This window comes from Zalophus californianus, chromosome 14, assembly GCF_009762305.2.
Source record: "Zalophus californianus isolate mZalCal1 chromosome 14, mZalCal1.pri.v2, whole genome shotgun sequence".
NCBI lineage: Eukaryota > Metazoa > Chordata > Mammalia > Carnivora > Otariidae > Zalophus > Zalophus californianus.
This window is the reverse complement of record NC_045608.1, coordinates 48345445-48372265: the sequence shown is the minus strand read 5'-3', so window position 1 is coordinate 48372265 and position 26821 is coordinate 48345445. Positions and strand designations below refer to the sequence as shown.

Here is a 26821-nt window from a genome sequence, read left to right as displayed (position 1 = left end):
AATACAGCCAGATAGCAGAGACTGAGCGAGGAGGTATAAGCTCCAAGTCCAAGAAGATCCTTTCTTCAAGATGTGAGAATTGGCAGGTAAGGATCCTCTATGGCCCAAGATCCAACTGAAGAGCCCATGAGAGAGAGAAGTCAGTCGTGAAAGTCTTCTGGAAGACAGTTTCACACTATATTGCTGCTCCTACCTACCTCCTTTCCCACTCCCCTCCTTGCTGAAGCCTTGGCTGGAGCTGAGTTGAGTACGGTCGGGAGGGGACCATAGTGCTGGTTGAGTAAATGATGAGGTCACCCCCGCTCACCTTCACCATTGTTGATGTCCAGCCTGAATCAGGCTTAGCTGCAGAAGGGAAGAAAACTTAACATTAGGCATAGTTGGAGAATTTGACAGGTGTCAGGGATTGAATAGTTTATTCATGAACCGAGACTGTTTCGGGGACTAGAGTCACCAGAGGATCTTCTGTGGCTTGAGTATCCAGAAAAGCTATGGGAGCTGCACTAATTTTCATTAAAGGAAGTGGGAAAAACTAGCTCCAGACAGGGCTGATTTAAAGGACAGTGGGAAACAAATATAGTTACTTTATGACTACTGGTCCTATTTGTTTAACTGAACAGCTTTACTTTAAAAATTAATTTATTAATATTTTAATAGCCTCTTTTTTTAAAGTCTAGAAAGGGTATTGCCAAATCAAACAATAATTGTGTTAAATTCTTAAACCTTGTGAGTTTAAGATTTGGTAAGTTTAATAATGGTTGCATATGTTGCTATAGAACATGTAATCAAGGTAATTTAAGAACACGCTACTAAATAAATAAAATCTTAAAAAGGGGGGGCACCTGGGTGGCTCAGTCGGTTCATTGTCTGACTGTTGGTTTCAGCTCAGGTCATGATCTCAGGGTCATGAGATTGAGCTCTGCATCAGGCTTTGTGCTCAGCAGGGAGTCTGCTTGAGATTCCCTCCCTCTGTCCCCCCTCCCAACTCATGCTGTCTCTCTTTTTCCCTTCTCTCAAATTAATAAATAAAATCTTAAAAAAAAAGAGTGTGCTACTGAAAAGTCTCATGTTGAGTTATGGATTCCATTGTCTTGAGTTAAAATTTTCCAAACTACTGGTAGGTGAGTCTTTTTAAAGCTTCAGCTGGGTCACTTTAGCCATATTTGAGTCATAGGAGGGTAAAAAATACCTTTCTTCTTTAAAATAAGTGAGCTGACCTTTTTGGGCTTATATAACTCACAGAGCTGAAGCCATAAACTTCAAACTGAATGTGAGTAGAGTTTTCATTGAGCAAGGAAAATGAAGTCAAATTAGAAAAAAAAATGGTTTCATATTTTTTAGATGGGACTATTAAAAATTTAAACCTGTGTCCTGACATTTAGACAATTCATGACAATTCACATGATTTTTTAGAGATACTTGGATAGGGCTAAAATAAGTCACCACTTGATTAGCTTTTAAATTTGCTTTGTTCTCTACTGAGGAGTTTTTGTACTGATAAAATTAAATGCAAACATATATGTTAATAAAATGTTTAGATTGGGAAATGAAGCACTATGGTTTGAAATTTTACTGAAATTGAGAAAAAAGTAAGATTGATAATGTGGCCTTGTTATTCATGTTTTATGATGAATTCCTCTTATTGTAGTCTGGAGAACTTGTATCGAAGAGGGTGAGGAGACCAACCCATTCTCTCAGACATTAACTTGCAAAGTAGGGACATTTGTAAATGTGATGTTATTAAGTTTATGACTAAATTACTATTATTATTTTTAAAGATTTTATTTATTTGAGATAGAGAGACAGCATGAGAGGGGAGACGGTCAGAGGGAGAAGCAGGCTCCCCCCTGAGCCAGGAGCCCAATGCAGGACTCGATTTCAGGACTTTGGAATCATGACCTGAGCTGAAGGCAGTCGCTTAACCAACTGAGCCACCCAGGCGCCCCTGACTAAATTATTAATATTAAATACATAAAACATAACCCAGGAGGTGTATGCTCTTTGTGGTTTTGCCACTGGATTTTGCAGACTGTCTAGGGCCATTACTTGACTACTTTGTTCCAGATAAATTCATCTACAGGGTAAAGTGAATCTCATCCTTAGAAGGTGTAAAAGATGTTGAAGAACTCTTACGTGCTCCTTAAAAAACATTTGTTAAAACAATCCCAATGAACGCAGGCCTACAACCCAGTTTAGGGCATTTTTTTGCGCTGGGACTTCTATCAGTGATGGGTATTGTTACTTCCTTTCCCATCAGTTTCCTATCCCCAAACTTCTTCTATGTTTAGCACAGTAGGGGGTGGGGAGAAATCTTGCTCTTTTAAAAGGTATTGATATTTTGGGGGGATAATTCTTTCCTTTGATAATAATGTTTTCCCTTTTCTAAAATAAGTAAGCTTTATATTTTAAAATATATTTATTGCTAACCTGTAAGGAACTTGTCTCCATTCTAAAGCCTTTTTCCAGATATCAAGCTGTGAGTGTAATGATCTCTGTGGTTTTTTTTTTTTTTAACGTCTTATTGTTAGATATTTCCTTCTTGAAATAGTGCTCTCTCATACATAATTTTAGGATAAAATACCCTAGTAGAGTCTTGACCTTTTAATGTAGTGTTTTTATGAAATACAGCTAAAGGCCATGTAGGAATGTATGTAGTAAAAAATTTAATCTTATACATTTTTATTTAAAAATATTTTTTATTTGCTCTTTGTCTTGCCATAGTTTCAGATTTATAGAGACCTTGTAAGTATAGTACAAAGAATTCCCGTGTACCCTATAGTTAGATTCTCTAGATTTTTATATTATACCACATTGGTTTTATACCTCCCCATTCCATGTACATGTGTGTATAATGTATGTATATGCACATATATGCATTTTCTTAGTTTTTTTCTGAACTGTGTTTTGAAGAGTAAGTTGCAGACATGTTGCTCCTTTTCCCTTAAATACTTCATTGTATGTCTCCTAAAGTAAGGACGTTCTCTTATATAACCACAGTCAATCATCAAAATCATACAATTAGCATTGATGTAATGCTATTATCTAATCTACCTATTCAAATTACTGATTTTCCCAGTAATTTCCTTTATATCAAAAGAAAATCCCAGATGATGCATTGCCTTCAACTATCAAGTCTCTTTAATCTCCTTCAATCTGGAACAATCTCCAGTGTGTCTTTGTCGTGACCTTGACATTTTGAAGAGCGCAGATCAGTGATTTTGTCGAATGTCTCTCAATTTGATTTTGCATCTATATTTTTAAAAGTATAAAGTATTCACTGTGGAGGAGTTGGAAAATTCTTGTTGCTCTAGAAACCCATAACTTCAAAGTTTGTTGACGTAAGTGAGCTCAAATATGTGAAACACTAAAGGGATTTCATCTCCGAATTTATACATAGGCCTCCTGAGCCATTTGCACATATGATCATTCTGCAGATTCTGTATGTTTTGTTCTTAAATAAAAATAACAAATGGCCAAAGTTATTCAAAACATTTATAACTCATTTTTAACGGAAAAGTTCTAAGTTCTTGGTTATAGTGAGTGTTGCTATACAGTTTTGTTTCCCCATTTGGGTTATTTGTCTCACTTTGTCTTAAGTAACAGATACGAGCGAAAAGTTGCCTGTGAAAGGTTCAGGAGAGATTTAACAGAGAACTGAACGTTTACTGAAGAAGTCCGAAAAGATGTGCCATCAGCTAAAGGCCTTTTTTGAGAGACAGCTAGCCCATTGCTCTCTAGGGATTCTTTGTCTCTTTATTTCAAGACTTCTCTTCTTCCATCACGTCTTCGTTTTTTCCTAAATCCATAACATTCAGGCCTGTGCCATACACATGGCTTTCCACATACAACATTGCAGGATTTTTTCCATCATCAAATGAGGTTTTTGGAATCTTGAGATCCCTCAGAAGTGCAGTGAGGGCTTGAGAAATCAACCTTCTTTCTCTTTTGCTGCAATAAATAAACGGAAGCATGAAAACTATCTCAGGAATCATGTCTCTTTTTGAACAAAGATTTTTTATTGTAGTCTTGAGGAGGGGCTGCTCGGGTAACACAAAGCTTGTTATTGTCGAAATATATGAGCATAAAGATTTTTCCCACTGAGATTAGAAATTACCTCTCAGGATATAAGAAAGTGAGCCTTCTTCCTTCTCTTCCTCCTTTTCTTCCCTTCCCTCCCCTTTCCTCTTTCCCCTTCCCTCCCCTTCTTTCCTCCCTCCCTCCTTCCCTCCCTCTCTTCCTTCCTCCCATTTTTTTAGATAAAAAGAAATTATGATAAATAAATTTTAAAAAGTGTAAATAGCAAGTGATGGTCAAGCAGCAGATGGCCCTTGACTTTGGTAGGACCAGCCGCCAGACCTAAGCGGCATTTTTGTGCTGGAACTTCTGCAGGTCTTGTGCCTCTTTGAGTGTCAGTTCCCTCATTCCAAAGATTTTCCCTCTAACAGCAAACAGGGTAAGAATTATTGAATAACTGTCTTGGAAAAACAATTGTAGCTCTCTTCGCCATTAAAAAATGTGACTGAACTTAAAATGCTGTGTTTCTGATTAAAAAAAATAACACTAACATTGTACACACCTTTCTTTTGGATTTATTCTTCTTTGCAAGTGAAGCGATTAACATCAGAATTTTTTTTAATTGGGCTCAAACACTGCTGTGCTTTTCTCCCAGAAAAATCAATGCAAAACAAAACAAAGCAAAACCAAACTCCCCATCCCCCAAACCCCACAACTGAACCTTTACCACTCCTTTGTTCTCCTGTTAATTGCTACCACCTGCTTTCAGGAGATGTCTGAATTATTTTGGTTTTTGGTGGTCTGAATATTTACCTGATTTTGAGCAACAGGAGGTGAGTTTGCCCCGTATTTTTTCCTCGCCACCTAATGCCATCCAAAATTTTCTTGCTGAATCAACTTTTTGTGCTCTCAACTTTTCTTTTCAATCCTCTCACCTCTGTTGCTGATCTGTCAGGCCCAGGGATTCAGCTTTGTTGCACCAATGCACACTTCAAAGATGTTTTAGAATTCACACTTCAAAATTAAAATATACATTTTCTTTTCAGTGACTGAGCCATGAAACAGAATCACATGGGATAAGAAAGTGGTAGAGTAGAACAGAAAAAACTACAACATAGAGGCAAGTGCTTCCCAGGGAATTAACTTTCTCAAACATGTGTTTCCCAGAGCTCGGAAAACACTAATTTCTGTGTTGTTGGTATTGTTTCTTTGTTCTACTCTGCCACTTCCTGATCCCACATGATTCCGTTTCATGCCTCAGTCACCAAGTAAAAAAATGTATATTTTAGGTTAGATTTTTAACTTCAAGCACAGTTTTGAAGTGAGCCCCCCAGTCCTGGAAGCTGGGGTAGGAGCTGAAAGCTGGGTGAGCGAATCTGGACTCCTCACAGTCAAAAACACAGGAGTAACTACATCGCCTGGGGACAGACACTGTGGCTCCTTCCCCACGCCATAGATCACTTAACTCGAGTCCTGTAGGGACCAATGGAACGCCGGCGCTGAGTTGTCAGATGTCTAACACGGGAAGGTTCTGTACTGCAGAACACTGCAGAATTGGAAGGCTGTTGTACTGGGGATGATGTGTGCCCTGCTGTGCTGATGGGTGGCCGATTTCAAAATGATTCCATATGGCCCCTGCCTGTTAGAGGGTTTTCCCTTTTCGCCCTCACCCTGAAGGTGATGATTCTCATACACTCCCCCTTCTGAGAGGAGTTTGCCGACATCCTGAGCACTCGTGGCACACAGGTTGTTTAAAAGGATGGGTGGGGAAGGAAGACAGGCAAAATTCTAGTGACTCAAGAGGCCCCTCCAGCCCAGAGAACTCTCCGTGGACACAGGAACGAGAGGGTGGGCTCAGCGCCCTTGGATCCAATAGTTTTCTTCTCTAATGCTCCCCCCGGGGTGTGGTCGCTCTTCTCCCGTTCCTGGCTGAGAAAGGAACATTTTTTTCTTTCTAAGAACAGAAAAAGCCCACTTTGCAAATAGGCATTTGAGTCTTTCTCCTTGGATTTAGGTTAGTAGAGGTTCGTTTTTCCCTGAAATAGTTCAGTGCTTGATGCTTTTCCTACGGGTTCTATTAAAGAAAAAAATATTCAGTGACACTTGTAAAAGATGGCGAGGCAGACTCTATTCAGGATCATCATCATAGCTGTAGGTCCCCTGCACTGGCATTTTGCTGTGGGGGAGAAAGATTGGTCTCAACTTTAATACAGCATGGGTAAGTGGGAATTGCTTGTGGCCAAGGAGCAGGCCCGGGGGGTGGTGGTGGTGGGGCAGTGAATGGGAAGTTACCGAGAGGAAACTTCAGGGCTAAGGGGAGGTCTGGCTAACCCGACCTAACAGGGTGTTTGCTGAAGACCAGGTGATCAGCCATTACCTGGGGGGTGGGGCGTGGAGGGTGGGAACTCAGATGTCAAGATGATCAGATATTGAGGGTTGGGGGGGCAGTTCTTATTAGACTGACTTAGCAGGGTTCTTGCTTAACCTAGATTGCACAAGAAGGAGCACAGATGGACCCAGGAGAAGGTTCAAGAACCTGACTGAAGTTGGGTCAAGCAAAGAATCTTTGTTGGTTCCTAGTGAGAGACTTTTTTACTGTGAGCTGAAGAGGCTCTCAGTAAGTACCAAGGTGGGAGAATTCAGTGGGCCTGGGGAGGGAATGGGGAGGAGCAGGGAACCAAAGAGAAGAAGATTTCAGAACACTTTCCTTCTACAAGTTCTAGAACAGCAGTGAGCGCACAATCCCTCCTTATCCCGACTTACCACCAGCACAGGTCTTGAATTACAAAAGTTCAACTCGAACAACTCTTAAGAATCGAATTTGAAGTATGGTGGACTCCATTGAGAGTGTGAAGACCTGACCCAGGCCATCCGGGAGCCTGACAGAGCCTGGATGTCACCCTTGGAATTTTTAATCGTGCTTAAAACTTGATCAGATAGTTTGACAAATGCTGCGTAGGCCCCTAGAAAGTGGTAAGCCCTCTGCTGGCTCTGAGGATTATAAAGAAAGGTAAAGACCTCTGCCTTCGTGGAGTGTAGGGTCAAACATGAGAACTACATACGTGAACTGACAGAGGCAACCATGGAGTCTGTACGCAGTGAAGGCAAAAGTGCAGGGCTGGGAGTGATTTGTTTTCAGAGAGAGAGAGGGAATTGTCAGGGAAATGTTTGCAGAAGTGATAATGCCTGACCCGGGTTTTGAAGGACGAACAGGATTTTGATAGATGAACAAGAGAGAGGTAGGTCCATCCAGGGGGAAGGAGCACATACAAATATACAGTTTCCTATCCTGCACTCCTCTGCAGGCTGTACTTTGGATCTTTGAGAGCCAGAGTGCTTTAGGGAATGGAGTTTAAAGCCCTCTGGAGCTTTTAGCATTTGATTTGTGGATTTAGGGGAGCCTGGGGATTCAGGGTAAGAAGCAGGTTCTGAATCCTCCAGGAAACTCTTGGGAAACCAAGTTTGGAAAGTGGTTGCTAGACTCCTGTTTTACTCTGGAAGGTTTGCTTTTGGTGTCCAAAGTCCTTGTTCTTTGAATAGCATTGGGTGCTGAGAACTATTGCTCCTTTCTTAGGGATGTGAAGCTCAGTGGCCCCTGGGCAGGTGTATAGTGATCAGGGTTGGACCAAACCTGAGATGTCAGAGGGAAAAGCCAGCATCCATCTGGGCTCCGAGAGGAATCCATGCTCTTGGAACGTTTGGAGGGAGAATGAGGAAGTATCAGTCTCTCACATCTGGCACTGTGGAAATGTACTCGGTCCATTTGGGAAGGCTGTCCAGGTGCTGCCAGTGGCCTTCGGTGGAGTTCAGGGCACTCAGAGTTCAGGATGAGCCAGCTGAGAATGAGAGAATTCTTTGTGATCCTGTAGAGCAGTACTTGGTGGACTGGTTTGTCTTACCTTGGTCAAATGGTCAGCAAGTGTTGACTGAGATTTCAGAGAACAACTCACAGTCCTGTTGCAAAGTTCCGGGTCACACAGAAGTGTATCTGTGCAAAGTGACAGCTCAGCTAAGTAGGAAGTTGAACTTAGGATGTTCAATTTTACAAGAGTCTCTAGCAGTGGACCTTCATTTCTTTTAAAAATAGATTTCTGTAGTTAGCAGCCACATTAAATTAGGTAGTTCTACCCAGACCATAACATGGTTCAATGCTTTGGTGTTTTATTGAGCATTGATTTAAAATATTTGTAAGTCTGCTCTTGAAAATATCCTCCAATTGTTCAGTGTCCCTTTGATAAAGCTCTATACAATAAATACTTCTTAAAATTTGAAAAGATATTTTTTAAATGGGCAGAAGATCTGAATAGACATTTTTCTGAAGACATACAGATGGCCAACAGGTACATGAAAAGCTGCTCAACATCATTAGTTATCAGGGAAATGCAAATCAAAACCAAAATTAGATCTCATCTCATGCCAATTAGAATGCTGTTATCAAAAAGACAAGAAATAACAAGTGCTGGCAAGGATGTGGAGAAAAGGGAACCCTCATGCACTGCTGGTGGGAATGTAAATTGGTGCAGCTACTGTGGAAAATAGCATGGAGGTTCCTCAAAAAATTAAAAACAGAATTACCATATGATTTAGGGATTCTACTTCTAGGTATTTATGTGAAGAAAACGAAAACACCAATTCAAAAAGATATATGCACCCCTGCGTTCATTGCAACATTATTTACAATAGGGAAGATGTAGAAACAACCTAAGAGTTCGCTGATGCATGACTGGATAAAGAAATTGTGTCATGCAGGTGTGTGTATGTGTATAATGGAATATTATTCAGCTACAAACAAAGAACGAAATCTTGCTATTTGTGACAACATGGATGGACCTTAATGGTAGTATTCAAGTGAAATAATTAGAGAAAGACAATTACTGTATGATCTTTCTTATATTTGGAATCTAAAAAAGAAAACACCACCCCCTTCAAAAAAACAAAAACCCAAAGCTCATAGATAACAGAGAACAGACTGGTGGTTGCCAAAGGCAGGAAAACAAACAAACAAAAAAAGAGATCCTGATAAACCAATATCCTTCTTTTTAGCAGTTAATGAGAATTATGTAATCCAGGATGTTTTACATTTTGCCTTAGCTGCTACCAGGAAGCTCAGAGGTAAGTATTCCTATCAATTCCGTCATTCTAATTTAGTTTCCTGTTATAAGTCACTCACCCTCATCCTTTACAAATCCTCCTGTTTTTTCATTATAAGTGATTTCAAATCCATTTTTATAAACAGTAGGAGTATAGGAGATAAATATGTGCAACGAAACCATAATATTTTATTAAATAGTATTGTCTTATTTTCTAAAGAAACGTATATGTGGCAACTTTTTTGTGTTAAGCACAGTGAGGGTTCTGATTGTGGCTGTTATTCACATGGAAGTATTATTGACAGGAACATGCTCTCATTCCTACTGGAATGCTCTGTGGGTTGTTCCTCTGTTAAACCCTCCTAGATTAACTCGCTCCTCTCCAGACACTCCTATCACTCTGAGCATCTCTAAGCACTCATATATATGTGTCTGGATAGCTGTAACTGTCATTAGTTATGTATTTCATAGAACAGAGAGATGTAGAGCTGGAAGGAATGTAATCACCCAAATCCCATTTAGCTAAAACGATAGATAGCATTTTGCAACCACTAAGAGATTATAACAGAAGTTAGTGTGCTGTTGGTTATTGCTTGGGCTCTCTGGGACTCTCTTCCAAATGTGTAGACTGGGCCTAAGAGATTCTGGGTGGTGTTTGCATTGTTCTTCCTTGAATGGCAAACAGAAACTTAGCTTTGGGACTTTCTTCTTGAAAATAAATTTTCATCTAGTTATTTGTTTCTTGTTTCTATTTAGACATGCCTATCTACTTCCCTAGAAGGGGTAGTCCTTGAGGGCAGGGGCAATGCCTCAGTCATCTCTCTGTCTTTAGCACCAGCTCTGGTCCTGGCTCAAAACAAACATGGAATAAAAGTTGAGTGAGTGAATGAATGAATGGCATACTGTCTCTTTGGTAGGACTGTACATTCATTGGAGGAAGGTCCGAACGCTGGCGTTTCTTTTCTGCCTTGTAGGGTGCACTATCACTACAGTCAGATAACCGCTCAGGCTGAGGCAGGCCAGGAGGGAAGAGTCAAATCAGGCAGTGATGAAAGAATCAGAAAGGTGTGAAGGATTTGCTGTCTGGTGACAGAAATAAGGGAGCTGCAGATGATGCCGAAGTTATAAGTAGTCTTTTGTCTCGGAGGGTAGTGGTGCTTTATGTGGAGACTGGGAAAGCCAAGAGGGAGAAAATTTGGGAGGAAACTAAAATCATGTATGGGTGGCTGTACTGAGTTGTTGGGAGCCCACTTCCCAAGGGTGTGGTCTTTGTGTAATCCAAAATGGCTGCTTACACTTCGGCTACCAGAGTGGAGCCAGACATCACAGTAGAGGAAGGGCCAAAAGGGGGAAGAAAAAAGCCATGGGTGAAGGCCAGCTTGTAAAGAGGCTTCTGGAAGGCACACACTTACACTTTAATGTTATTGGCCCAGAACTTTTTCACATGGCTGTATCTATCTACTAGGAAGTTAGGGAAAAGCAGTGTTTTAATTAAGCATGTGCCCTAAATAAAATTAGGTCTTTTACTATGGAAAAGATGAGACTGAATATTGAGTGGCTAACACAAAGCTAGACATAAACTTGGTCTCTGATTCCTAATCTGGGGCTCTAACTCTACTACACAACTGAAGATGTGAATTCTATATTGTGAAGGCAGAATGGGGAAGTGAGAAATGCCTGAGGTTAGTGTTCAATGTCCTGTCTCTGCCAGTTACTATTATCTTGGACATGGCATATAGTTTCTCTGAATCCTTGCTTCTAAATCTGTAAGATGGTTTGTTGGATAAAATGATCTCTAAATTTCTATCAGCTAAAATACCTTATGATTAAAAAAAATTATGGTAGCTAATACTGAGTGAGCGATTGAACACATCAAAGGAGTCTATGTAGTTCTTCACGAATGGCCATGCTGGTTTGAGATCCGTAATGGAGCTCCATGATTAGGCTGGATTACAAACAGACCTCTTCTCCACAGAGATGATTTGACCAAGGAAAAGCTAAAGTGGTTGCCTACTCAACACCTGTTTTTTCACTTTTTATTTGAAAGTTGGTCAGAAATCCAATGGTCACTTGATTCCAAAGATGGCTGCCATGAATTCCTTCCCTCCCTGTACATGCCTGTCACTTACCCACTGAAAAGTTGGAATCACTAGAATCTGGTCTGGACTGATTTAACCTATAGAAAATGGCTAGTTCCAGATTTAGTATTAAAAAAGGACTGGGGGCACCTGGTAGCTCAGTTGGTTGAGTGCCTGACTCTTGGCTTCGGCTCAGGATGTGATCTCAGGGTGGTGAAATGGAGCCCAACTTGGGCTCCGTGCTCAGCAGGGAGTCTGCTTGAGTCTGCTTGATTCTCTTTCTCCCTCTCCCCCTCCCCCCGCTGGTGCATGTGCACGTGTGTGCGCTCTTGCTCTCAAATAAATAAATAAATAAATAAAATCTTTAAAAACAAAAGGACTAGCAGTTTCTGCTTCCTGTCTTTTGTGGCTGCCACATAAGAAGTTCGGGATACTCTGCTAGACAGAGAGGACTGAAGGACCAGATATGTGAGCAAGGAAGCCATCTTGGAGATCATCCAGCCAGTTGAGCCTTCCGAAGACCCCAGCCCCAGTCATTTTCTGACTCTTGCCACACGAGAGCCCCTAGAAATGCCCAGCTGAGTCCAGTCAATTCACAAAACTATGAGAGATAATAATAAATTGTTGTTTTAAGCCACCAAGTTTGTGGATGGTGTGTCATATAAAAACAGATAACCACAACAAATGTGCTCAGGAAATGGCCCCTTCTCAGTCCCAGGAGGCAAATCATGATTGGTTTAAGCCAATTTTGATTAATTCAGTTCCTCTGCTGAAGTATTTTAGGGGGATACATGTGACCAGTTCCAATCAGTCAGATGCTGGATGGCATTTACTTAGAGATAAAAAGAGACCTATGGGAGAAAAGTGTGTTTCTCAGTCTGACATTGTTGTGTCTATGTTTAACTTCGGGAACCATGGCAGCTATATTGTACCCATAAGGAGACAACTCTAAGAACCAAGCCAGTAAGCTGAGGATGACAGAGCAAAAAAGATGGAGGAGGCTGTGTCCTTGAAGTCAATCTTGAAAACTTCCAAATTCTAGACTTCTTGTTACATGATGTAATAAATCCTCTTTGTTTAAATCATTTTGAATTGGGTTTTCTATTACTTACTGCTGAAATCATCCTTACTGAGAGTGTAGGAAAAAAAAATCTCTGTGCTACTCTCTTCCACTGATGGAGAAAGAAAAAATTAAAATCACAAAGACTCTTTTCTTTCTTTTATGCTCTCCATAGTAGATGGTCCTTCAGTCCTGGATATACTAAGGTAGCAGCTGAACTGTGGGTGAGACCTAAGCTGTTTTGCGTAATGAAATGAAAGGAATTGAGTTTTGAGAGAAGGGGGCCAGAGAACAGAGAATCAGGGAAGGAAGACGAGAGTCTTGAGCCCGGGTGTGTGTGTGTGTGTGTGTGTGTGTGTGTGTGTGTGTGTGTGTGTGTGTGTGTGTGTGTGTGTGTGTGTGTGTGTGTGTGTGTGTGTGTGTGTGTGTATGAATAGGGGAATGAGAAATAGGATGGGGAGCTGAATTTCAAGTTGAAAGGCAACCTTCAGTAAAGTCTGGTAGCTTGCGGCCTTGGTGAGCATGAGGATGCATTCCAGGTGTAGTTTCCTGTGGAGCCGAGGGGAGCAGAGGAGGTGCAGTGCGGGCGAAGTGGTGAGTTAGAGGAAGGGGAAGTCAGAGCCAGAGTGGCTGGGGGTAGTTTGAGCCTTCAGGATTTATAGTGAATGTTGGAGCTGCTGTGGGGGTGAGAAACGGATGTGTCAGTTGAAAAAAATCTTTAGTTCTGGAAGTGCAAAGTGACCTCTTCTGACATATTGATTTAGGACTAGCTTCTTAGACAACAATTATGTGCTCAAAACATGTTTTTGGAAGTTTTAGGTATTCAAATTCATTATGGAGTTTTTTCTGAGGTCCTTGCTGCTGTTTAACTCCTAGGCCATATCAAGACGTATTAAGATATGTCAGGATAGCCTGAAGTCATAGTAAACGGTCTGAGTGAATGGGAAGTCCCACGGCTCAGTGGAAAGAGGGCTGAGTTTTACCTGGAGGACTTCTCTCACTAACTTCTTGAGTCACCCTGACTGAGCGAGTTGCTCAATGATTCTGTGCCTCAGTTTACTTATCTGTAAAATAAATTACTAATCTCTATCAGTTTCTCTTTTTAAAATAAAAAAAAAATCATTTTAGGATGACCAAAGTATTACATTATTGTTGTTAGAAAAAAAAAAAAACACAAGCAATAGACTGGCAGACTTGATTCTAATATTGGCAGGTCCTGACAAGAAAATAGAGCTCCACATGTAATATGTGTGAATACCTGAAGATTTGAAATTCAGGTGACAGACTCCTGAGTAAAATATGTCTTACTGTAAGGACAAATATTAAAAATAAGGGGCTTAATTCTTCCTGTTAAAAATAAGGAGATTTCCCTTCTCTCCTTTTTCTTAGAGCATTTACATCAGAAAACTTGTGACTGAAGTTCTTTCTCTGTCTCTTTGAAATGTAGGCAAATCTTTTAATAAGCTAAATAAGTCTCATGGGAGTCTCTTTATGACCCAGGAATGTCTTGTCAAGGATGGGGAGTTGTCTTTTTGAAATGCTATCATCCAGGAAGCTAGCACCCCCATTGTTTCTGTGGGAGGGTAGGAACTTAACTTTGGTTCGGCACCTTGCTCCCCATTGCAAAGCTACTTTCTATCATGAAGATTGAAGTGTATTTTTCCATCGTAGAAAACCAGTTAGCTAACGCAGATGGTTACCCCTGTTACCAGGTGAATTTGGATGAACTGTGTGGCCTAAATGGTGCTGTCAAGTCCTCTGACTTGGGGAATAGGCACTGTTTATCTTGAGAACGTATAGATGGTGGGTGGTGTCTTCCTGGCTATGCAAGTGGGTGAGATTTCTTTCTGTCCTTCAGTCTCTTAGCATATTACCTGCGATGCGAATCCCATTCTGGTTTAAGACTTACTCAGCATATAACTCTTTTCTTTCTCTACTACCTTTGTGGAAAGAGTTCTGGGTTGGGATAAGACTTGGTTTTAAATTATGTTTCCTGTTGACAAATATATCCACCCTAACTCATGGAAGATGGGGCTGAAGTGGATGGACTCTTTAGAGGTCTCTGTCAAAACATGGCATAGGGGAGAGAGCTGGTCCTGGCCCGCGGCCCCACCCATCTTCTCTTCCCACTGCCAGGGGCCCTGGGCACACATTGGGGAAACCCCATCCACACATCGGACTCCATCCATCCTCAGCTGCCATCACTCAGCCCAATGAACACCTGCCCCTTGTTACCTCTCAGGGCTTGGGGAGCACTCACTAATCCCGTGCATCTGTGCTGGAGAGGGCAGACTTGGGAAAGCCCCAGCTAGGGCATTCTAGAGTCCCAGGTGCCTGAAATGCAGTCTGATATTGTGGGCAAGGCCTCTGGGTAGGCATATATCCTTGGCCCTGAAAGCACCTAGCCCTGGAAAATGGCTCTACCTGAGAAGGTTCAGAGCATCATTGTTTATAATGCTGGAGCAGGAGCAGAACACTTTCCTCCTTACTCGGGGTTAGGGGTGAATAGTGTACACTGATAGAGTAAGAAGTGAAAATTCTGCCTGATTTCCTTTCACTTTTGCTCCTTGCCCCAGAGGTACCCACTCACTATCAGTACTTTGGTGTGTATCCTCCTTTGATGGTTAATTTTGTGTATCAACTTGACTAGGCTATAGTGCCCAGATATTTGGTCAAACATTGTTCCCAATGTTTCTGTGAAGGTTTTTTTTTTTTTAACATTTTATTTATTTGGGGGAGAGAGAGAGGGAGAGAGCACAAACTGGGAGGGGCAGAGGGAGAGGGAGAAGCAAACTCCCCGCTGAGCAGGGAGCCCGACGTAGGGCTCGATCCCAGGACCCTGAGATCATGACCTGAGCCAAAGGCAGATGCTTAACCAACTGAGCCACCCAGGCGCCCCAGTGAAGGTGTTTTTTGGGTGAGATTAAGAATTACATTGGTGGACTCTGAGTAAAGCAGATTATCCTCCTCGATGTGGGTGAGCCTCATCTCATCAGTTGAAGGTCTTAATTAGAAGAAAGACTGACATCCTCTGAGCGAGAAGGAATTCTGCCAGCAGATGATCTTTGGGTTCAAACTTCAACTCTTCCTCGAGTGTCCAGCCTACCAGCTTTCCCCCATCAGATTTTGGATTCACTAGCCCGTACAATAGCATAAGACAATTCCTTAAAATAAATCTCTCTCTATATATGTACACACATCATGTCAGCTCTGTTTCTCTGGGGAGCCCTAACTAATATGCATTCTCATAATTCTCCCGAACATTTGCAAATATACACACTTGAACATAAACATACACACACAATGCTTTGTTTTGTTTATGTTTAATTTCAATGGGATTTCATTGTCCTATAGTTGCTTTATTAACCTGGTGTCTTCTTTCTCTGGCAGCATCTACAGTGTAACTGATAAAAAACCGCAGTGACGTGTTCACCGTGCTGGGCAAAATCAGCACTTGATAAATGCGAATGCATCTGTACGTGGAGCTCACAGGGCTCGTAGTCAGAAAGCAATTTGTTTATTGTCTCTTGATCATTTAAACTTTATTCAGTGGGGGGGTGTTGTTTCCTCTGCTACTAGATGAAAGCTCTGGAAGGCCCACAGCTCTTCGATCATCCTTAGGTAATAAAAGATCCTGAAATCATTTAAGGTTGTACACACAGCGTCAGTTCAGAAATTAGAACATCAGGACCATGTGAGAAATAAACTTGCCTTACTTCCTTATAGTTAAGCCATGAACCCCTCCCGTCATCCGGCTAGCACCTGCCGTAGGTGGGAAACCACGCCTGGGAAAGGTGGGTTGAATTCAGGTTCTTCTTTCTCCATCCTATCCTCCTGCCCTTCTTCTGGCGTCTTCTTTGGTCTCTGACACTTTCAGGGTTGAGGCAGGGAGAAGGGGAGGCACTAAGGGGACGGGAAAGCCATTTCATGGTTGGGTGAGTTTGTGCTTTCTGAATTGGGCAGGTTTTAACAATGGACTCTTTTTCTTCTGGATGTTTGCATGGGTTCTTTTGGGACATCCCCAGCCCCTGGGGGCTTCCCACCTGTATTTCCCTTGACAAGAATGATGAACTGGCCTTCCCCTGGCTGCTTTCCCATACACAGTCCTGAGAAATACATCTTTACCTTCAGCTTCTCTCTGCTGAGGCCTGGCGGCCTGCGCTCTCAGTTGGCCCCATGAGACAGGCCCCACGAAGACATCCGGCTGGCTCTTTGTCCCTCACGGTGCACATCTGGCCCAAGGGAATCACTGAAGTCTTCCTCCTTCCATAGACTCTGGGGGTGCAGGCACCCCCAACCCAGCCAGCTCTCCTTCAATTCATCCATCAGAAGCTAGACAGCCTGCCTCTCCGCTTCGATTTCTCAGATGGGATCAGACCCCATGTCACTGTATCCCCTGTCCTGCTAAACTCAGGAGGTGTTTATTTCTCTGAGTCATCTCTCTCGAGTCCCTTGCTCTTAACTTGAGATACAGGGAGCACCTCAGACCCCCCCCCCCCCGCCCCACCCCCCTGGTGCTACTCATTGTACACCAGTGGCTTTCGGCAAAGAAGTACTCTTCACATCCTCTTGATTTCCCATAAATTGCTCCCTTTGTATCTTTGAATAGGGTGAGATGTTTGGAAGTTCAGGAATAGGTTTGTTTTACTATTTTTATTGGAAGTTCAATTGGTACTGACTTTGGTATCCTATATTTACTGCATCTTGGTGCCTTGGTTAAAACTTCCAATTTAGGGGCGCCTGGGTGGCTCAGTCGTTGAGTGTCTGCCTTTGGCTCAGGTCGTGATTCCAGGACCTGGGATCGAGCCCCGCATCGGGCTCCCTGCTCAGCGGGAAGCCTGCTTCTCCCTCTGCCACTCCCCCTGCTTGTGTTCCCTCTCTCACTGTGTCTCTCTCTGTCAAATAAATAAATAAAATCTTAAAAAAAACACAACAACTTCCCATTTAACATTCCACTGGATCAACTACTACTTTTATTGTTTTTATTATCTGCCATTTAAAAAATGATTTCATAGTGTTCTATGGTGAGACTATAATGATTTATTTAAGTCTCCTACTGATAGTCATTGAGGTTGTTGCTAAATTTCTTTGATTAAAAATAATACTCAAAAATAGTCAGACAAAGAAAGGCAGATACTGTATGATTTCACTTACATGTGGAATCTAAAAAACAAAACAAATGCACAAACAAAACAGTCTCTTAAACACAGAGAGCAAACTGGTGGCTGCCAGAGGGGAGGTGGGTGGAGGGATGGGAAAAATAGATGAAACAGATTAAGAGGTACAAACTTCCAGTTATAAAGTAAGTCACAAAGATAAAAAGTACAGTATAGGGAATATAGTCAATAATATTGTAATAACATTGTATGGCAGCAGATGGTGATTACGTTTATCATGGTGGGCATTGAGTAATGTATAGAATTGTCAAATCACTGTGTTGTACACCTGAAACTAATAACACATTGTATGTCAACTATACTTCAGTCATAAATTTAAAATATAAAGAAAGTGTTACCAAGTATGCATATAGCAAAAAATGTTTTAAATTTTTAGGATGTGAATTACAGCTTGGAAATTGTGTTTCATGTCACTGGTATAATGAACTGTTTTATTTTTGTAAAAATAATTATTTGAGAGAGAGAGTGTGCAGGGGGGAGGGGCAGAGCAGAGGGACAGAGAATATTAAGCAGACTCTGCGCTGAGTGTGGAGCCCCACTTGGGGTTCGATCCCACAACCCTAAGATCACGACCTGAGCCGAAACCATCATGACCTGAGCCGAAATCAAGAGTTGGACGCTTAACTGACTGAGCCACCCAGGCATCCGTGAAGAACCGTTTTAAAACACATTTATCTGACTTGCTTGTAAGATTCTATATCATATTTTTAAAAAAAGATTTTATTTATTCATTTGAGACAGAGAGACAGAGAGAGAGAGACAGAGCATGAGCAGGGGGAGAGGCAGAGGGAGAGGGAGAAGCAGACTTCTGCTGAGCCAGGAGCCTGACGTGGGACTCAATCCCAGGACCCTGGGATCATGACCTGAGCTGAAAGCAGATGCTTAACCATCTGAGCCACCCAGGTGCCCTGATTCTATATCGTATTAATATGAACATTTTTGAGGTCTAAGTTTTTCTTTTGTTTCAAGTAAGTATTTATGCACCTGACAAATACCATGAAATAATGGTTTTGGGAGAAGTAAACTGATACATGTTTCTTTCTTTTTTTTTTTTTTAAGATTTTTTTTATTTATTTGACAGAGGGAGACACAGTGAGAGAGGGAACACAAGCAGGGGGAGTGGGAGAGGGAGAAGCAGGCTTCCCGCTGAGCAGGGAGCCCGATGCGGGGCTCAATCCCAGGACCCTGGGACCATGACCTGAGCCGAAGGCAGATGCTTAACGACTGAGCCACCCAGGCACCTCTGATACGTGTTTCAATAAATAGATTTTTAAAAAAGATTTATTTATTTATTTTAGAGGGAAAGAGATAGAACATGCAAGCAGGGGGGGGGCAGAGGGAGAAGGAGAGAAGTAGACTCCTTGCTGAGCTTGATTTCATGAACCTGGGATCATGACCTGAGCCGAAACCAAGAGTCAGATGCTTAACCAACTGAGCCACCCAGGAGCCCCTTAATAAATAGATTTTAGTATTCCAAGAAAATAATTGATTAAATGTAAAAACATACCTTACTTTTAAGTTAGAACTTACTGGCCATAAGGAAAATGTTGTTTTAAAACTTGGTCTTTTGCTTATATTCCCTTTTGCCTGCATTTTTTGGTGAACTTTTGCAACAAGAAATACAAATGAGGGGGGCGCCTGGGTGGCTCAGTTGTTAAGTGTCTGCCTTTGGCTCAGGTCATTGTCCCAGGGTCCTGGGATCGAGCCCCGCATCAGGCTCCCCGCTCAGCGGGAAGCCTGCTTCTCCCTCTCCCACTCCCACTGCTTGTGTTCCCTCTCTCTCTGTGTCTCTCTCTAACAAATAAATAAAATCTTAAAAAAAAAAAAGAAATACAAACAAAGGTTGAAATTTGCACCTAAAAATAAAAGCACAAAGATACGTTCAAGGATGTTTATCTTTATGCACATGCTTGGAATTTTTGTAGAATAGATTCTTAGAAGTAGTTTTCTGGGTCAAAGGGCAGATACAGTTTAAAATTGGAATTGCTGCTCGATTTCCACCTCCGTGACAGTGCTTTTTGTCCTTCTTGATAATATAAATATTTGCATTTTACTAGTATTATGGGTAAAGTTTTTTCCTGTTGTTTCAACCTACATTTTCCTGACTAGCAGAGAAGTTCCTCATCTTTACATATCTTTACTGGCCATGAGTATATCTTTCCTGGTAAATTTCCTCTTCATAAACTTTGCACACTTTTTTTTCATTGGTTAACTTGTAATTTTTCTTGTTTTCCAGGTGCTTTTAATATATTGTGGCTATTAATCCAGTCTCATGGTTTTCAAGTTGTCATCCAGTAAGCCTCAGCTTCCTATGGAGCTGTGTTAGATGTGTGTGGTGCGCTTCCTTGAAAATGAGAGCCCCGGAACAGATAGAGCTCTGGTTTCCTCAGCTTATGTTTCAACAGAACAGCTCTACTTTACCTGACTTAGAAATTAGTGCCTTTATAAGATTGTGTTTTGGGAAAATAAAAATCTGTTGCTAAAAATAAGTGTTTGCAAGGCACACAGGTGGCTCAGTCGCTTAAGCGTCTGACTCTTGATTTCAGCTCAGGTCATGATCTCATGGTTGTGAGATCGAGCCTCGCATTAGGCTACGTGCTGGGCGTGGAGTCTGCTTAAGATTCTCTCTCTCCCTCTCCCTCCCCCCAAAGATAACTAGATAGATAATAAATAAATTTATTTAAACCAGATCATCTTTAAATATCACTGTTGCTCTGAAGTACTATGATCTTTAATTCTACGAATTAAAAAATAATGCTGTAGTCTGTCCAAAAGAGGAGATAGAACCAGCATTGATAAATGATTATATTGTTTTCAAAGCTTTGTATATTTATTCATTTCCTGAGTAGTATTAGGCACCTACTTCATGCTAGGCCCTATGCAAAGTATTGATACAGTTGTATACAAGACAGCCATGGTTCTTAACCTCTTAGACTATTGGTTGGTGAGGAAGTCAGACAGTATAAAATAATAGCAATAAAGGATGTCAAGGATTATGAAAATCCCATATGGCATGTTATGCCAACCCCATTTTAAAGGGCAGTAATGGCAAAGTGATGTTTAGCTGTAACCCAATCATGACCATGAGCTAGACAGGTACAGGGAGAGGGTTTGAGATTGGGGATGGGTGGGCAAAACACAGAACAATCAATAATGTAAGTCAGTTTCAATTTTCTTGGAGTACTGTCTTGATTAATGACCAAGTGTTCAAATGAGCCAGTCTAGAGGGAATTTTATTTACCTCCATGTATATACAAATGAGTTGCCACTCCTGTCTCTGTTCTTCCCACCTTCCTCTCTTTCCCCTTTGTCTACCTTTTTAAAGATGAAAGCAAACTTTTACTTTATAAGTTACAAATTAAAATTGTATTTCTACGGTGGAATATACCTAAATCGACAGTCTTCTAAATAACATAAAATGGGAATTTGAATGAGCGATGAGATTTTTGAAAAAATTCCAGTAGCACAAAGAACCACTTGACTTGAATTCAACTGAAACAGTTGATCCAGAATTTACAATCACTGAGAGACTTCAAACAGAAGTTAACATGCTGTAGGTTATTATATGGGCTTTACTGGGCTCTCTCCAAAATGAAGAGGCAGAGCCCAAGAGAATCAGACGGTTTTCACATGGTTCTCACCTGGGTAGAGAACTTGAATTTAGCTTTAGGATTTTGCCCTTGGAAATATGTTTTCTGTATAGGGTTGGATTATCTCCCCAGAACCCTGTGGTCTTTCTCCTTCTTTCACTATTGAGCATTTAAAAGAGGGTAGTCTATCCTCTGAGTTTCTACTTTCTTGTCACTACTCACTACTTACCTTGCAATGTAACTTCATTTCCCAGCTCTCTAAAGAGATGTTCTTGTATTATATGACCTCACTGATATGAGGAATTCTTAATCTCAGGAAACAAACTGAGGGTTGCTGGAGTGGTGGGGGGGGTGGGAGGGATGGGGTGGCTGGGTGATGGACATTGGGGAGGGTATGTGCTATGGTGAGCGCTGTGAATTGTGCAAGACTGTTGAATCACAGACCTGTACCTCTGAAACAAATAATACATTATATGTTAAAGAAAAAAGAAGAAGAAGATAGTAGGAAGGGAAAAATGAAGGGGGGGAAATGGGAGGGGGAGATGAACCATGAGAGACTATGGACTCTGAGAAACAAACTGAGGGTTCTAGAGGGGACGGGGGTGGGGGGATGGGTTAGCCTGGTGATGGGTATTAAAGAGGGCACATTCTGCGTGGAGCACTGGGTGTTATGCACAAACAATGAATCATGGAACACTACATCCAAAACTAATGATGTAATGTATGATGATTAACATAACATAAAAAAAAACTAGTGATGTAATGTATGGTGATTAACATAACATAATAAAAAAAAAAGAGAGAGATTCTTGATTGGTAGCTCCCTGATTGCTAATCCAGTGGTTTTGGCTTACTTCTCCTCAAACTGGTGTTTCTTATAGTGTCTGCTCCATTGTTCTCCTGTTTTCTCTAAACTCACTCACGAAAGCCTTTGTTTTGGTGGTAGTGCCTGATTTTCCTCCTTGTATGTCTCTGACCCCTTTGTTGACTCCTTCACTGACTACCCTTCCTTTTCTCCTCCTATAGTTAAGTGTATTCCCAAGACTGTCTTTCTCTTCCTTCTTTTCCCTCCCTCCTTATGGAGATGAGTCCCATATTTCTATCTCCTGACCTGGTCAGGTTTTAATCCAGCATTTGTTGTTTGCTGGACATCTCTACCTGGTTACTTCCTCCCCTACCCAGCACCCAGGTGTGTCCAGTTTCTGTTCATGGTGCCAATATTCTCCAAGTTACCTAGAGCTCTGCATTGTATTTGATTCTTCCTTCCCTCTTGACCTCCTGAGTCTGGTCAATCACTGTCTTTTTGCTTTTTTTCTTCACATTTCTCTATCATCTTTCTTCCTTTGCCTTCCCACTGGCTAGAGTGACTGTACATCCCAGTTTGCCCAGGACAACTGAAATTTACCCCAAACACCCCCATTCTGCTACCGCTCTCTTACTCACGAAAGTATCCCGCTTCACACCATAAATTAGTTGCCCTACAACTTAGACAACACTAGTTCAGATCTCAGGCAGCTCTTGCTGTAACTTCTTCCTGGTCTCTTACCTTTAGGTTCTCCCTGAATGTGTGCTACTGGAAAAGACTAGTCTTTTTTTTTTTTTTTTTTTTTTTAAGACTTATCCACTTATTTGAGAGAGAGAGACAGAGAATCCGAGGCAGGGGAGGGGCATAGAGAGAAGGAGAGGGAGAGAATCTCTCAAGCAGACTCTGGCTGAGCACGAGCCGGACATTGGGCTTGATCTCATAACCCTGAGATCATAACCTGAGCAGAAATCATCAGCGGAGGCTTAACCGACTGAGTCATCCGGGCGCCCCAAGACTGGTCTTTTTAAAGTGCTTTTTTAAAAAAAAAAATTTTTATTTTTATAAATTTACTTGTCTGCTTTAAAATCTTGGCCAATTCATCACTGCCTTTTAAATAAAGTAAATGCCCTTTGGTTTTAGTTTCTGGCCCTCCGTGATTTGGCTCCCACATTGTGTTTTCAACTTTATTCCTGCTTCTCTCTGAAAGGAAAATATGGAGTATCAAAGTACAAGGCATGTCTGGGTTAGCATCTTGACATGGTTGCTATTGTGGACATACCGAAGATATTTTAAGGACTGCCAGAATTAGGAATGAATCCTCTTTCTGTGATAAGCCCAACTTTGGTTCTTTCAATAATGAGAGAGAAATGTCAGGATTGCAAGATACCCCTTGCTTGGTTTTTACTGTCTCTTTATTCCTAGTTCAAGGTGATATGAAGGTACTCTTTGAGACCTCTGCCAAGGGTGGAGTTCTTCACTGTACGAGCAGTCCAGCACCCCTGCCCCAATGTGGTCTCCTTGGCTGAAGGGCTGCTCACAGAGGGCTTGCACACAACCCACACAGCCACGTTTTGTGGGCATAACCAGGCAAATGCTTCCAAGAATGGGGATATCCTGAGGCAGATACAGAGTTTGAGGTGACATCCAATTACAAAGTTCTATTACATCCTATTAAGACTACCTTTTAATTCTGTAATGGAAACATTACCCAGGAAACAAGGATCATTTCAGTACAAGGATGGACTTGGCTTTCCCGCAAAAATTTTGGATACCTTCCCTTGTGGCTGTGCATGATTTTTTCATGTCCTGAGTGGGGCTTTTGTGCATAGAAAGAACTATTTCTAATACTTGAGTTTTAGGTAAACAATGTACAAAATTTTAAAAAATTAATCTGTTTATTAAACTTTTAATTTTATCTTATAAATCTTGTATTCTATATAAAACATGATTAAAATAAAAGCAAATAACTCCCCTTTTTCTTAGGTTAGTTATTTAATCTACTCAAGTTGTAAGACCAGGAGTCCTTAAATAGCCAGTCCTATTAACAAATCTAATTTAATTAAATTCCTTATACATTTAAACATGTACCAATATATTTAATAGGTTTCATTTCTTTTATACAGTTTTGGATGCCTGAAAGGGCAAATTATTGACTCTAACAAGGAGAAATTTCCCAAGAACTTAAAAATCTCTTGTAAATCTACATTAAGTTTGCGAACATAGCAAAACAAATAGACATAAAAAATTGTCTGAATTGTTCCAATATTATTTACTGTGTTTTCTCTTAATCCTTTCAAAACAGTTCTGAAATTATTTGCATATTTATGTTAGAATCACAAAAAATAACCTGTCAGATTCCCTATATGCCAAATTCTCTTAAAAATGCTTTAATACCAGATACTACATACTGATTGTCCTAATGATAAAACTTCCTTCTGAATATTACACCAAGTTGTTAACACTGTGGGCTGGATTTATTTCATCATATTTATATTTCATTCTCATGAATTGGGAATGGATTTCCCAATCTGGAAAACATACATACCCATTAGAAGATTCTGTCTAGTGGGTGAGAAGAGGTTGGTTATTGGGTGGACAAGTCATGGCCAGGATGTGGTCAGAGGTAGGAGGTGGGATGTGAGGCTTGAGGGCTACATGCCTCTGTGAGGATTCTGTGTTACCAACCCAAGGCTTAGCTAATCTTCCAAGTTTCTATGTCACGTGCAGAGTGCCATATCCATACCTTGACCCAATCCTGTTATTTGATGTGAGTCTTTGCCTCTGTCCAGATTGTAGTTAAGTTCATTCAGTTAATTTCTTTACTGCTCAGTTTAAATCAGCATCCTTTTCACCCAGATTTTGAAAGTATGTAGGGCAGCAGCATTGTCCAACAGAAATAGGATGTGAGCCACGCATTAAAATTTTTAAATAACATTAAAAAAATAAAGAGAAGCAAGTGACATTAATTTTAATATATTTTATTTAACTCAATGTATCCAAGAATTTATTATTTTAGCATGTATTTAATATAAAAATTATTTTTGGTCTAAGTCACTTTTTACTTTACTACCAAAGTCAAGAGAGATGAAATTAGGATCAGGGTAGGAGGTGGGTGGCTGCAGAGTGTGTTTTGGGATATATTTTAATAGAAAGTCCAGAGATTGCTGCCAGGATCTGTGTGGCTAGATATTTCTCCTCTCCTCCAGAAGACTAAGTATCTGGAAGGTAGGAACCATTTTCTTGCTGCCTCTCAATGCCTGGTTCATTAGCTAATAAACTCTAAGTAATTATGTTTTGAATGAATGAGTGAAAGAAAGTAAGAGGCAGGTGGCTCTTCTGTTATGGAGTGGACCTCATCAGACCTGAGAGTAAGGATGCCCAAAGACAGAGAACTTCCCACATTACTGGTGGGATCTGGGACCTGTGTCTCTTTACTGGGGTTGGAGGTTCAAATTGTGGATCTTAAGGAAATCCTGGCAAAAAGCATTCTCCTTTAGCCCATTGACATCTTCTTTTTTTCAAGATTTTATTTATTTATTTTAGAGAGAGGGAGAAAGAGAGAGAGTGTGCTTAAGCAGGGGGAGAGGCAGAAGGAGAGAGACTCAAGCTGACTCCCTGCTGAGCGTGGAGCCCCACCAGGGATTTGATCTCACAACCCTGAGATCATGACCTGAGCAGAAATGAAGAGTAGAGCCCTTAACCGACTAAGCCATGCAGGTGCCCCCTAGCCCATTGACTTCTTAAGTATCACATTCCGGCTTCCTGAAAGAAGAGTCTTTGAAGACTTTAGGAACCACTCAGATCATAGTAACAGAATGGCTAATTCATTCTTGGGGCTACTGAATGTTGAGAAGGAAGACTGCTTATCAGTCAGTGAATAGTCAGTGTGCTTGCCCTTTGACCAAGTAAATTCATTTCTGGGAAAGTAGCCTAAAGAAATACAGGAAAAAGTCTACATTCGTTAGGTTTTAAGCTGTGTAATGAACCCTTCCAAAACAAAGTGGCTTGAAATAATAACCATTTCTCTGGCTCATGATTCTTTGGATCACTGGCATTTCTTCTTGTCTGGACCAGCTCTGCTGATTTCAACAAGGCTTGCTCCAATCTTCAAACAAGGCTGTTCAGTTCGTGAGTTGGCTGGTGGCTGGGTGATCTGGGATGGCTTTCATCACGTCTGGTAGTTGACAGGTCTGCAGTAGGGATGGGAGCGGCTGGTCATATGTCTCCTCATTCAGCCAGCTAGCCCAGGCCTGTTGATGTGGAGATAGAATTCCCAGGGGAGCAAGGGAGCAAACTCTCATGTGCAAGCACTTGCATGCATCAGGGTTGCTAATATCCTATTTGCCCAGCAAGTCTCTGACTTTGGAGTCAAGGTGGACACTCACAGTTACATGGCAAGGGGGCATGGACACTGAAAGGGGAACTCTTGGCATTTTTGCAATCAGTCTATGTGGGCTGTCAAAACCTTATGCATTAAAATGTTCATCATAGTGGTTTTATAGTGTAGTAATTGCATATGTGTAATCCAAATGTCCAACAAAATAAAAAATAAATAAAAAAAATAAAATCATGACACACTGGAGGTACTATTTGCTAGCTGTTATGTAGTCACATTAAAATGCCTCTGATATGCTGTTAAATGAAAAAAGGATACATGATTTTATGTACAACTATTTAATAAACATTAATTGAAATAAAAAATGTTAGAAAAGAATACACAAAAATTTTAATAATCATATTGGGGAATGACATCCTTGGTCACTCTGCTCTTTACTAATCAAAATCTCAATTATTCCACATGTGTATTTATACAATTTACTTAAAATTTTATTCAAAATCAACTTCCCATGTTTATTAAGAAGGAATCATTTTGTACATCTCCAGATTATTAATATGTCATACCATAGACACTCCGAAAATGTGTTTCGGCAACATTTTCTCTTGGTATGAAGGAAAATTTTACAATTTCTTTTTCTGAAAGACTAATATGAGCCTGCAAGAGCAAGA

General features: G+C 41.0%; 2 long non-coding RNA genes across 3 annotated transcripts in view; both read left to right on the top strand.

Moving 5' to 3' along the window:
- The window catches only part of LOC113913110, a 78681-nt gene that overhangs the window by 21618 nt on the left and 30242 nt on the right, over nucleotides 1-26821 (top strand). The gene's annotated exons all lie outside the window — the stretch shown is intronic.
- Nucleotides 6776-12222, top strand: LOC113913109. The gene is made up of 3 exons (XR_003517093.2): nucleotides 6776-7024; nucleotides 9058-9126; nucleotides 12104-12222. It is a non-coding gene; the product is annotated as an uncharacterized LOC113913109 (long non-coding RNA).